The sequence below is a fragment of the Chelonia mydas genome, chromosome 3 (genome assembly GCF_015237465.2).
Source record: "Chelonia mydas isolate rCheMyd1 chromosome 3, rCheMyd1.pri.v2, whole genome shotgun sequence".
NCBI lineage: Eukaryota > Metazoa > Chordata > Testudines > Cheloniidae > Chelonia > Chelonia mydas.
In genome coordinates, this window is record NC_057851.1 from 83353838 (window position 1) to 83366490 (window position 12653).

The 12653-nt window shown below is 42.8% G+C and overlaps 1 long non-coding RNA gene across 1 annotated transcript; it reads right to left on the reverse strand.

Annotated features, from left to right (window-relative positions):
• Positions 1-5326: 5326 nt before the first annotated feature.
• On the reverse strand, positions 5327-5835 carry LOC122465034. The gene is made up of 3 exons (XR_006289555.1): positions 5676-5835; positions 5600-5604; positions 5327-5363 (listed from the first exon to the last, which is right to left on the reverse strand). It is a non-coding gene; the product is annotated as an uncharacterized LOC122465034 (long non-coding RNA).
• Between the last annotated feature and the right edge of the window lie 6818 nt (positions 5836-12653).

The window sequence follows — 12653 nt, forward strand, 5'->3', positions numbered from 1 at the left end:
CATGCTAGACATGAAAAGATACCAGAACTAATGGTTTATTTCTGAGTTGGAAAGAAATACAACCCTTTTTCGATTTCCTCCCTGCCTAAGGAAGGTTTGGTTCAAGAATTGGCTGTATTCTTGTTTTAATTTCCAGCAGGAATGTTTTTTGCTGGCTCGCAAACTAAGTGTAAATAGCATGGGAGTTTTGGAAGCTGCATTGCTATTTCCTTTTATAATTAATAATGGAAACCTTTGAGATTTATATGAGCCTCTGGTAGAAGCTTCACATGTCTCCTAAAATGCATGATTACCTGCCATTCTAAAACATTCCTCTCAACTGAGAGCAGTTGTCTGTACACTCCTCAAGCCTCACTAACTCATGGCTGCATGAGAAAGCTGGTTGAGTCAGTGACTGTCTGGTTCATATAAAAAAATCTTTTCAGGGTTCACAGTGTGAAGAGGAAAGCTGCTCCACAGCTTTAGTTACTCCAAATTTACTCTGCACACAGTGCTATTAAAAAAGAATAAGCAGAAACATGGTGATGTGTGCAGAATTAACCAGAACAAGTACATTCTAGGTCATATGGATGTAACCCTCTTCTTCCAAGCCTATTGGTCCCCTAGGTTTTTTTATTATTATTATTCTTAGTTTTGCTTCCTGCCTTCCTGGGGTGCATTTTCTGTGCTGTGCTTCTCCTCAGAAGGTACAGCACAAAATCTGCCTCAGACAACTAGGGTGGGGCACAGTGTAATTACAGCAGGCATATATAAAATTATTAGTGATCAGCCAATGCTAAAATCAAAAGCTAAGCGTGTTTCATATAATAGGGCACGAAATGAACCTACATGGCAAAGCTAACGTGCATCACAGCCTCATTTTTTAAGACTATCTTTTGCGTAATGTTCTGTGGTGAGGCAAAGAAAAGACCCTTACACTGAATAAGAGCAAATGTCAGATTGGGTTGATTTAGATTCATTAGGTCGGATTCAGACTCAATAACAAAGGAGTTTGACCAAATTCAAGAATGGTGGAGGCAATTATGCAAAGAGGAAGACCCTAGGGACAGTTTTTTTGGTGTTTGTTCAGCACCTCGCACAATGGGGTCCTGGTCCATGAGTAGGGCTCCTGGGTGCTACGCCAATACAAGCAATGAAAATAATACTAATAAGAGGCATATAGAGATTCAAAGGCCTGTTAACACATTTACGCAAATTCATCCCTATTATGTTACAATTAAGTTCTCCATCCATCATTGTCAGCTATCCCTCGATATGAAGTAGTCTGCCAAGAGAAAAGCCAATGATGAGACTTAAGATGGCTAAGGAGTCCAATCCATGTTATACAGGTTTTTCCACATATGTGACAGGTGGTTGCTTGGAGAGATCACAGTTGCTGGCCGGGATGCTGTACCTTTTCCTTCCTCCTCTGCCATTTCTCAGCCTCTTGAGCAAGGTGATTCTCCAAAACGGGCTGAGGCTTGATGTATGATGTGACACCATTGCAGTCTATTGCCAGTCAGCTCTTCCCAATTCGTGGGGTCAATGCCTCCCTTCTTAAGATATACTTTCAGGTGTCCTTGTAGCATTTCCTCTGTCCCTCAAAGGTCCTCTTACCATGGCTAAGTTGAGAAAACAGGACTTGCTTCGGAAGATGGGTATCAGCCATCCGCACACAATGGCCAGCCCACCAAAGTTAATGTTTCATAATCTTCACCTCAACACTGGTGATGTTAGCTGCAGAGACAATGTGGTCATTGGTGCGATGGTCTTCCTATCTGATACAGAGAATCTTCCTCAGGCAGCACTGTTGGTACCACTCCAGATGCTTAAGTTGGCTTTGGTATGTCACCCACGTTTGACGCTCATAAAGGAGAGTGGCAATGACTACTGCATTGTAGACCAGGATCTTAGTTTCCATCCGCAGATCTCTGTCAATAAAAACACAATGGAGCAACTTTCTGAAGGATGCACTGGCACAATGGAGTCTATATGTAAGCAGGGTCTGAATGAATGCTTCCCTGACAGCTAGCTTGGAGGGTAAGAGACTATGTATTTATGTAAATACAGTTTGCTCCTCCTCTGTCTACATATTCATCATTTACAGCTGTGTCAAGGGATCAACTTTGGCTGATGTTGGGTACAAATGACCTTAGTACTGAATGAGGGATAGTGAAATACGGTTACCAATGTTGTAATTAGTGTAGGAATACAGGAAAGCAGGACTGTGCTTAACCTGTCCCAAATGAGGGGGGGGCACCCTCCGTTGGAAGAACCTCATTAAGCTGGGGCTCGAATGTCAGAGCCCTGTGAAAGTAAGAGGGGTGGGGACAGGAGTCCTCTCAGGAGGCTGCACAAGCCCCCACCCCAGGGGTTCTCTCTAGACTGGCTTAACCTATTCTTCTCCCCCCTCCCCTTCACATAATAGAGCTAAATAGGCTTCATTAGGATCCTCTTTTGTTATTTTAATTGTTCAATCAGAGCTGAAACCAGTTGTGGTAGGACTGTGTTTATGCCCTGCTAAGAGCTAAAATCACTTGAGATGGGGCAGTGTTTCTACCCAGCCTGGAAAAGAGCTGAAAATCACTGAGAGACTGATGTGCAGAGGTCACAGCAGAGAGGCAGAAGGTGACTGACAGTTAGCTGGGCCAGCAGGGTGGTGGTAGAGAGGTGTGAATCATAGAATCATAGTATATCAGGATTGGAAGGGACCTCAGGAGGTCATCTAGTCCAATGTCCTGCTCAAAGCAGGACCAATTCCCAATAAAATCATCCCAGCCAGAGCTTTGTCAAGCCTGATCTTAAAAACCTCAAAGGAAGGAGATTCCACCACCTCCCTAGGTAATGCATTTCAGTGCTTCACCACCCTCCTAGTGAAAAAGTTTTTCCTAATATCCAACCTAAACCTCCCCCACTGCAACTTGAGACCATTACTCCTTGTTCTGTCATCTGCTACCACTGAGAACAGTCTAGATCCATCCTCTTTGCAACCCCCTTTCAGGTAGTTGAAAGCAGCTATAAAATCCCCCCTCATTCTTCTCTTCCGCAGACTAAACAATCCCAGTTCCCTCAGCCTCTCCTCATAAGTCATGTGTTCCAGTCCCCTAATCATTTTTCTTGCCCTCCGCTGGACGCTTTCCAATTTTTCCACATCCTTCTTGTAGTGTGGGGCCCAAAACTGGACACAGTACTCCAGATGAGGCCTCACCAATGTTGAATAGAGGGGAACGATCATGTCCCTCGATCTGCTGGCAGTGCCCCTAATTATACATCCCAAAATGCCATTGGCATTCTTGGCATCAAGGGCACACTGTTGACTCTTATCCAGCTTCTCATCCACTGTCACCCCTAAGTCCTTTTCTGCAGAACTGCTGCTGAGCCATTCGGTCCCTAGTCTATAACGGTGCATGGCATTCTTCCGTCCTAAGTGCAAGACTCTGCACTTGTCCTTGTTGAACCTCATCAGATTTCTTTTGGCCCAATCCTCTAATTTGTCTAGGTCCCTCTGTATCCTATCCCTACCCTCCATTGTATCTACCTCTCCTCCCAGTTTACTGTCATCTGCAAACCTGCTGAAGGTGCAATTCACACCATCCTCCAGATCATTAATGAAGATATTGAACAAAACTGGCCCCAGGACTGACCCTTGGGGCACTCCGCTTGATACTGGCTGCCAACTAGAAATGGAGCCATTGATCACTACCCGTTGAGCCCAATGATCTAGCCAGCTTTCTATCCACCTTATAGTCCATTCATCCAGTCCATACTTCTTTAACTTGCTGGCAAGAATACTGTGGGAGACCATGTCAAAAGCTTTGCTAAAGTCAAGGAACAACACGTCCGCTGCTTTCCCCTCATCCACAGAGCCAGTTATTTCATCATAGAAGGCAATTAGACTTGCCCTTGGTGAATCCATGCTGACCGTTCCTGATCACTTTCCTCTCCTCTACATGCTTCAAACTGATTCCTTGAGGACCTGCTCCATGATTTTTCCAGGGACTGAGGTGAGGCTGACTTGCCTGTAGTTCCCCAGATCCTCCTTCTTCCCTTTTTAAAAGATGGGCACTACATTAGCCTTTTTCCAGTCATCCAGGACCTCCCCCGATTGCCATGAGTTTTCAAAGATAATGGCCAATGGCTCTGCAATCACATCCGCCAACTCCTTTTGCACTCTCAGATGCAGGGCATCCAGCCCCATGGACTTGTGCTTGTCCAGATTTTCTAAATAGTCCTGAATTACTTCTTTCTCCACAGAGGGCTGGTCACCTCCTCCCCATGCTGTGCTGTCCAGTGCAGTAGTCTGGGAGCTGACCTTGTTCGTGAAAACAGAGGCAAAAAAAGCATTGAGTACATTAGCTTTTTCCACGTCCTCTGTCACTAGGTTACCTCCCTCATTCAGTAAGGGGCCCAAACTTTCCTTGACTTTCTCCTTGTTGCTAACATACTGTGGAGTTTAGATGTTGCTTGTAATTATTAGAATTGGGAGCACTGGCTGTTGGGAGTCTGAAAGGACAGGAAACAAGAAGGAGGGGGGAGGACTTGAGAGGCTGGGAGAGAGCTACAGAGGGTGCAGCAGCAGCTTGGTAAAGAAAAGGTTTCCACTTTGAAAATAAAGTCCTGTTGAAGCTTGTTAGTACCTTGCCTGGTTGATACAACACATACCTGAAGAAACTTTTCTTGTTACTCCTAACATCTCTTGCTAGCTGCAACTCCAAGTGTGATTTGGTCTTCCTGATTTCACTCCTGCATGCCTGAGCAATATTTTTATACTCCTCCCTGGCCGTTTGTCCAATCTTTCACTTCTTGTAAGCTTCTATTTTGTGTTTAAGATCAGCAAGGATTACACTGTTAAGCCAAGCTGGTCGCCTGCCATATTTACTATTCTTTCTACACATCGGGATGGTTTGTCCCTGTAACCTCAATAAGGATTCTTTAAAATACAGCCAGCTCTCCTGGACTCCTTTGATGAGAAGCCACCAGGGCAGCGGTGGAGAGGTACGATGAGCAGCCAGCTGGGTGGCTGGTGGAAGGGCACGGTGAGAGTGGGTCTTGTAAAGAGGCGCGATGAGAGCAGTCAGCAGGTGAGCAGCCAGTGGAGCGAGTAAGTTCATCATCTGTGAACTTTGCAGATGCACCTCTGAACTCTGGGTCTGCACTGAGCAAGGACAGAAACTGTGAGTGGGGTGCAGAGAAGGGTCGGGCATGTGAAAGGGACTTTTGGGTTGCTGGACTTAAGAACCTGAGGGGAAACCTGAGGGCACTGCCCAACTTACTTGGTAGTGTGTCTTTTACTCATAGTTTATGTTTATGAACTCTGTTTGCAGTGTTTTCCCAAATTAACTCTGAGTTACTTCCCTCCTTTTATTAAAAGTTTCTTTTCTACACTTGGGCCACGTCTACACTACCCGCCGGATCGGTGGGTAGTGATCGATCTATCGGGGATCGATTTATCGCGTCTAGTGTAGATGCGATAAATCGATCCCCGATCACTCTGCTGTCGACTCCAGAACTCCACCAGTGTGAGAGGCAGAAGCGGAGTTGACGTGGGAGCGGTGGTCATCGATCCCGCACTGTGAGGACGCGAAGTAAGTGATTCTAAGTTGATCTAAGATACGTCGACTTCAGCTATGCTATTCTCGTAGCTGAAGTTGCGTATCTTAGATCGATCTCCCCATAGTGTAGACCAGGCCTTGGACTCTGTGTTTGCGAGTGGGGAAGTATTGCCTCTCAAAGGCGCCCAGGGTGGTATGTAATTTTCCCATGTTACTGGGTGGGGGCTTGAGCCGGTTCTGTGTTGTATCGATGAACCCGGCCCTTGTTGCTGCTGGCTCCACCTGGCAGAAGGTTACATATGTTTGCTCTCCACATCAAGATTGGCTGTCTGGGGGAGGTGGCTACCAAAGTAAGGGAAATGCTCAACATTTTCCAGGAGTTCACCACTGATGAGAGTTTGTGGGAGAAGAGGGGCAACTTGTGCTGGGGCAGGCTGGTAGGGCAACTTCATCTTCCCAATGCTGAGGGAGAGTCCCAGGCTATGATAGATGCCTGAGAAAAGATCTAAGGTAGATTGCAAGTCAGCCTTGGTGTGCACGAGGATAGCACTGTTGCCAGCATACTGAACATCGGTAATAACAGTCCTGGTGACCTTAATTTTAGAATGAAGAGGCCACAGGTTGAAGAGCTGGCCGTCCATGTGATAATCAATCCCAATTTCAGAAGAAAGGTGGTCACAAATAAGAATCAAGATCACGGCAAGAAGGTTTGGGGCAATAACACAGCCCTGCTTAACACCAGTATGGATGGTGAAGGTGTCTGTCTCCAATCCATTTCAGAGGACAGTCGCAGTCATCCCATCATGAAGTAGCCTGAGAATGCGAATGAACTTCAATGGACAACCAAATCGAGACAGCACCTTCTATAATGCTTCACTGACTGATGGAATCAATAAGTGCCATAAACAATGGCTGGAGTTGTTCTCCGCACTTCTCTTGGATCTATTGTGCAACAAGTGTGCTGCTTGATGGCAGTACAAAATGGCACTAAGATGATTGGTAAGAAAATAGCTTTTGGAAATGTAAACCAAGTTATGACAGAAGCACCAATGCTGAACTATTATGAAGTTAAGAGCCTAAGCTTTCAGTCAATATATGCTCACATAGGCTGGAATCCATCTTTTTGCATGATCAGCTAGAAGCATATGCTTCTAATACTCTGGTTAAAACACAAAAGAATCTGCTTAGATTGAAAGAGAAATGTTAGTAACTAGTTTTGGTTGTGAGTAGTTTTGTAAATTAGTTTATGGGCAGAAATCAGTTGCGGTAGAAACAGACCATAAGCAGCTGGAAACTCTATTATGGAAGCAATTGTGCAAAGCACCACCTAGATGTCAGAAAATGATTTTGTCATTGCAAAAGTGCTGATTCAAGGTGATAAAGGTCTGAGGTGAAATTCTGACTGCAAAGAAATCAGTGCTAATATTCCTATTGACTTCAGTAGAGCCAGGATTTAACTCGTGGGAAGGAGCTTCTTGTATAGATGTGCTTTCAAAAGTGCCTATTAAAAATGAAAGCAAGGAACTACAAGAAAAAAAAATTTGAAGGAATGGGGATTCAGCTGCTACCCATTTCTGAAACAAAATGTTAAAAGCTCAGACGAGAAACAAAATGACCCAACCTTACAAGAGCTTGAGAGAATATTTCTTGATGGATGGCCATTAGGAAAATCTGAGGCACCTTCAAACATAAGAACTTCAAGATGAAATTGCGCCATATGATGAGATTCTTCAAAAAGGATATCATGCCATGATACCACACACCTTGAGGTTGGAAATGTTAAGCAGGATCTGCAGTGCTCATCCGAGTAGTGACATCAGTAAGAACAGAATCCAAGATGTCCTATTCTGGCCAGGAAATTAATTGGCTCTTGGTACTAACTTATCTAAGGGTGATTTGCAAATATAGTAAAGTTGCCATTTACGCTGACTGTGTTTCTTGAGGAAATATCTAAATGCCTTTGGAGCGTGACTGTCATGAGCAGAGTGGTTTCTTTGCAAAGCCAGAGTTAGTAAACAGTGTGCAGGAAAATTCCAGAGGAGAGCCAAGTGCAATAAGTTAAAATTGCTGAATGTGCATTTATTTATTCACTTATTTATTTTTGTGAGTGAGAAGATATACACAGTAGATTTAACTCAGAGAAAAAGATAGCTTTTTTGTACACACCAGCGTACAAAGAAAGAAGAAACTGTGGCCAAAACTTTCATACATGGGTGCCAAAAATTGGGCCCCCAAGCCCAAATTCAGGCACTTAAGTAAGTGGTCTGATTTTCAGAGAAGATGAGTACCTATTGCTCTCATTGAAGTATCAGCACTTCTTAATATAAGATCACTTATTTTGGGTGAGCTGATATTAAATAAGCACCTAAATATATAACCTTCAGATGTCCAAGGCTGAAACCCTTGGCCTGTATTTCTGAAATACACCAGCTATAAGCAATTGTAATTAACAAATTTCCGTAAAAAATATCTTAGCATTTTTCTAAGATCAGGTGTAAAATATTTGTTTACTATCAGTAGATACCTGTATTTATGGGACTGTGCTCTGTGATCTAAGAGGACTTTTCCACCTCTATTTATTATGACTCAACAGATTTACATAGCACATCTCACAGGAAACATGCTTTTCAGGATAACAAACTATATGTATTGTATGTAGGGATCACTTCATACACCACCAAAATACACACCCTCTGAAATAGAATTATAATGGCACCAGCCTACACAACAGAACAACTTTAGTTCAGGAAATGAAGAATGTCTTATCTAATTGAATCTCCGCAGGAGTTTTAGGCAGCGAGAATGCAAGCACCCAAACTACAGTGCAGTCGGGACACAGGCATTAACAACCTTAACACTTGTGCAAAATGCCACAGGACCAATAATGATCATGAGAACATGGTCTTGTGGCAAGACCAAGTACCTAGATTAATAGATTCCAAAATCAGAAGGGATCACTGTTATTATCTAGTCTGACTTCCTGGATAACACAGTCCCGAGAACTTCCTAGTGCATCTCTTTTAGAAAAAAAAATTGAGTCTTGATACAAAAATTATCAGTGATATAGAAGCATAGTCTCTAATGTCATGCCAGGGCACTGATGCAGTCCAGTCTTTGTCAGCCTGTTAGGCCTGCCAAGACTGTTAGGGCTTGTCTACACTTACATTTTATAGCGCTCTAACTTGCTGGTTCAGGGGTGTGAAAAATCACCCCCCTGAGTGCAGCAAGTCAGAGCGCTTTAAAGCACTAGTGTAAGCAGGCTCCCAGCGCTCGGAGCTAATCCCCTCGTAGAGGTGGATTACCAGGAGCGCCAGGAGAGCTCTGGCGCGCGGCCACACTTGGACTTCAAAGTGCTGCTGCGGGAGTGCTCCCGCAACAGTGTTTTGAAATTTCCAGTGTATCCATGCCCTTAGTTGCGATGTAGAGCCTCCAAGGAAGGCAGATTAAAGAAGGGGGAGCAAATCCAGCATCCTTACAGCTTCAGTGAGAATAAGGAAATGTCCTGAGGGAAAAACAATGTTTAGCACTAGATGCAACATTTTGGTCATAGTGCCCTTAATGGTTTCTGGAAAATGCAGAAAAAGGATGCACGTCTCCCACTTTTTGCACAGTCCAAGAAAGGCCGTGAAACATAACGTGCTAAAAACTGTTGACATTGTTGAAAATGTCACTTTTATGGGGACAAATCCCGCCCTGCCCCAAGCCCCAAACAAATCCAAAGCTGTACATTTCGTTTCTATCTGCTACTGTTTATTTTTCCTTATTAGCAAAGGATGTATCCTATGCTCCAGGTCTGTCCTCCTGGACTGTAGAGGATCTCATGTTCTACAGGTGAATTTGGGGCTGAGGTTTTTCTTAGGGCTGTCAAGCGATTAAAGAAATTAATCGCAATTAATCGTGCTGTTAAACCACAATAGAATACCATTTATTTTAAATATTTTTGGATGTTTACTACATTTTCAAACATATTAATTTCAATTACAACACAGAATACAAAGTGTACAGTGCTCACTTTATATTTATTTTTATTACAAATATTTGCATTGTAAAAAACAAAAAAAAATTATTTTTCAATTCACCTCACACAAGTACTGTAGTGCAATATCTTTACCATGAAAGTTGAACTTACAAATGTAGAATTATGTAAAAAAATCCCCCTGCATTCAAAAATACAACAATGTAAAACAAGTCCACTCAGTTCTACTTCTTGGTCAGCCAATCACTCAGACAAACAAAGTTGGTTACAATTTGCAGGAGATAATGTTGCCTGCTTCTTGTTTACAATGTCACCTGAAAGTGAGAACAGACATTCGCATGGCACTGTTGTAGCTGGCATTGCAAGATATTTACGTGCCAGATGCGCTAAAGATTCATATGTCCCTTCATGCTTCAACCACCATTCCAGAGGACATGCTTCCATGCTGATGATGGGTTCTGCTCGATAACAATCCAAAGCAGTGTGGACTGACGCATGTTCGTTTTCATCATCTGAGTCAGATGCCACCAGCAGAGAGTTAATTTTCTTTTTTGGTGGTTCGGGTTCTGCAGTTTCCACATCAGATTGTTGCTCTTTTAAGACTTCTAAAAGCATGCTCCACACCTTGTCCCTCTCAGATTTTGGACGGCACTTCAGATTCTTAAACCTTGGTCGAGTGCCCTAGCTGTCTTTAGAAATCTCACATCGGTACCTTCTTTGCGTTTTGTCAAATCTGTGCTGAAAGTGTTCTTAAAACGAACATATGCTGGCTCATCAGCTGAGACTGCGATAACATGAAATATATACAGACTGTGGGTAAAACAGAGCAGAAGACATACAATTCTCCCCCAAGGAGTACAGTCACAAATTTAATTGACGCATTTTTTTAACGAGCATCATCATCATGGAAGCATGTCCTCTGGAATGGTGGCTGAAGCATGAAGAGGCATACAAATATTTAGCACATCTGGCATGTAAATACCTTGCAACACCAGCTACAAAAGTGCCATGCGAACACCTGTTCTCACTTTCAGGTGACATTGTAAATAAGAAGCAGGCAGAAGTATCTCCTGTCAATGTAAACAAACTTATTTGTCTTAGTGATTGGCAGAATAAGAAGTAGGACTGAGAGGACTTGTAGGCTCTAAAATTTTACACTGTTTTGTTTTTGAGTGCAATTATGTAACCAAAAAAAATCTGCATTTGTAAGTTACACTTTCATGATAAAGAAATTGCACTATTTCTATTGTTTATCATTTTTACAGTGCATATATTTGTAATAAAACTAATAATATAAAGTGATCACTGCGCACTTTGCATTCTGTGTTGTATTTGAAATCCATATTGAAAATGTAGAAAAAAATCCAAAAATATTTAATAAATTTCAATTGGTATTCTATTGTTATAAGTGCGATTAATCGTGCTTAATTTTTTAAATTGTGATTAATTTTTTTGAGTTAAACACGTCCGTTAACTGCGATTAATTGGCAGCCCTGGTTTTTCTAGTACAGTGGTTTCCCCCCTGGGGTCCGCAGACTATGTCTAAAGGGTCCGCAAAAGGTTATTGTTACCATAGAACAGTGGTTTTCAACTTGTGGTCCATGGACCCTTGCAGGTCTGCAGACTATGTCTAAGATTTCCAAAGGAGTCCACACCTCAATTCAAAAATTTTTCGGGGTCCGCAAATAAAAAAAGGTTGAAAAACCACTGTTCTATTAGAAACAGAACTACAAACCTGTTTCTAAGTACTGCCATCCACTGTCAAATGACAGTTACATGTGATGCTGCTTGATAAGCCATGACAACCTCATCAAATAAATATGATTTGGCTTTCTACACTACAATTTTCCTACGCCATGGATCTTGCCTCTGAAATTGAAAGATGTCTCTTGGTAGAGCTAAAGCCAGTGCCATCCCTAGAGGCACTCAAAACAAAAAGCCACATTGGGATCCAAGTTGCAAATGTGCTCTGGGCTCCTTTTGGCCTTCACAGAAAAAAAAAAAAAATCACACCTCGTTTTTATGCCCTTTCGGCTTAAAAAGTCCTCACTTGCTGATGTTTAGCTGCCTATGTTTTTACCCATATGAGACAGTTCTAGGCTTCTGGTTTATGCTTGTGTCTTAATAGTAACTTCTCTTCTCTCTAATGTAAATAAAGACAAGATACAATTGTGTTCATACACTGCTTTTGAAGTGAAAGCCTAACGTTTTCATTTTTCTAAACAAAATTCGCTTTTAGACAACTCTCCCATCTCTGAGCTCAACTACGCCATTAAAATCTAGTTTTGTTTAGCCTACCAAAAAACTAAGATTGGCCCTGAGCACAGCTGAGCTAGTTGCCAGTAGGACAGTTACCTATGCACCTGTCTGGTGATAAAGCATATTATAATAGTGTAGTTAGCTTGGCATGGTGGTAGTTGGCTGGAAGGAACAGGCAGAGGAAGGATAAATCGACCAAGAACCAACCATTGAGGATTTCAGTCAGATTATGAAACAGAATTTCTTTTGTCTTCCTAGGCCTTGTCAACACTTGAAAGGATTTCCGGTATACTATACCAGCAGGCCCCCTAGTGGAAACGCAGCTTATAGCAGCAAAACAATTTTGTTGATCTCGCTTGTACCAGTTCTCCAAACTAAACAAACTGTACCAGCAAAAGGATTTGTTGCCAGTATAACTGCACCTACACGACAATGATTTTTGCCTGTATAAAAATTTCATAACAACTCAAACTCCTAATCAACATTATTATCCAGCAGAACTTTTTGAGCATAGACCTGGTCTACAGAATTTTAGGCAGCCAGGGTGACCTCCACAAAGGGTACGTCGTGTCACAACCAGGGTGTGGGCAGCCTGACCTAATGGTCAGAGAAGGAGTCAGGCCGGGGCAGATACCAAGAGGTCAGAGTCCAAGACAGGAGTCAGGTGTCAGGAGGCAGGCAGGGTCAGGCTACCAAGGATTCAGCAGCAGCTACAAGTATTGCAGGAGAAGCAGTCCTAAGCAGGGGCAACCCAGTTGCATGGATAACTTCCTGTCCCTGTGCTTGGTTTAAATAGAAGCTGGGAAGCAATCAGGACCCTGCAGTGTTCAGCCAATCGGATCCCAGGAGTGGAGTCCTCTGTCAGCATTCAGCTTCTATTCTGACAA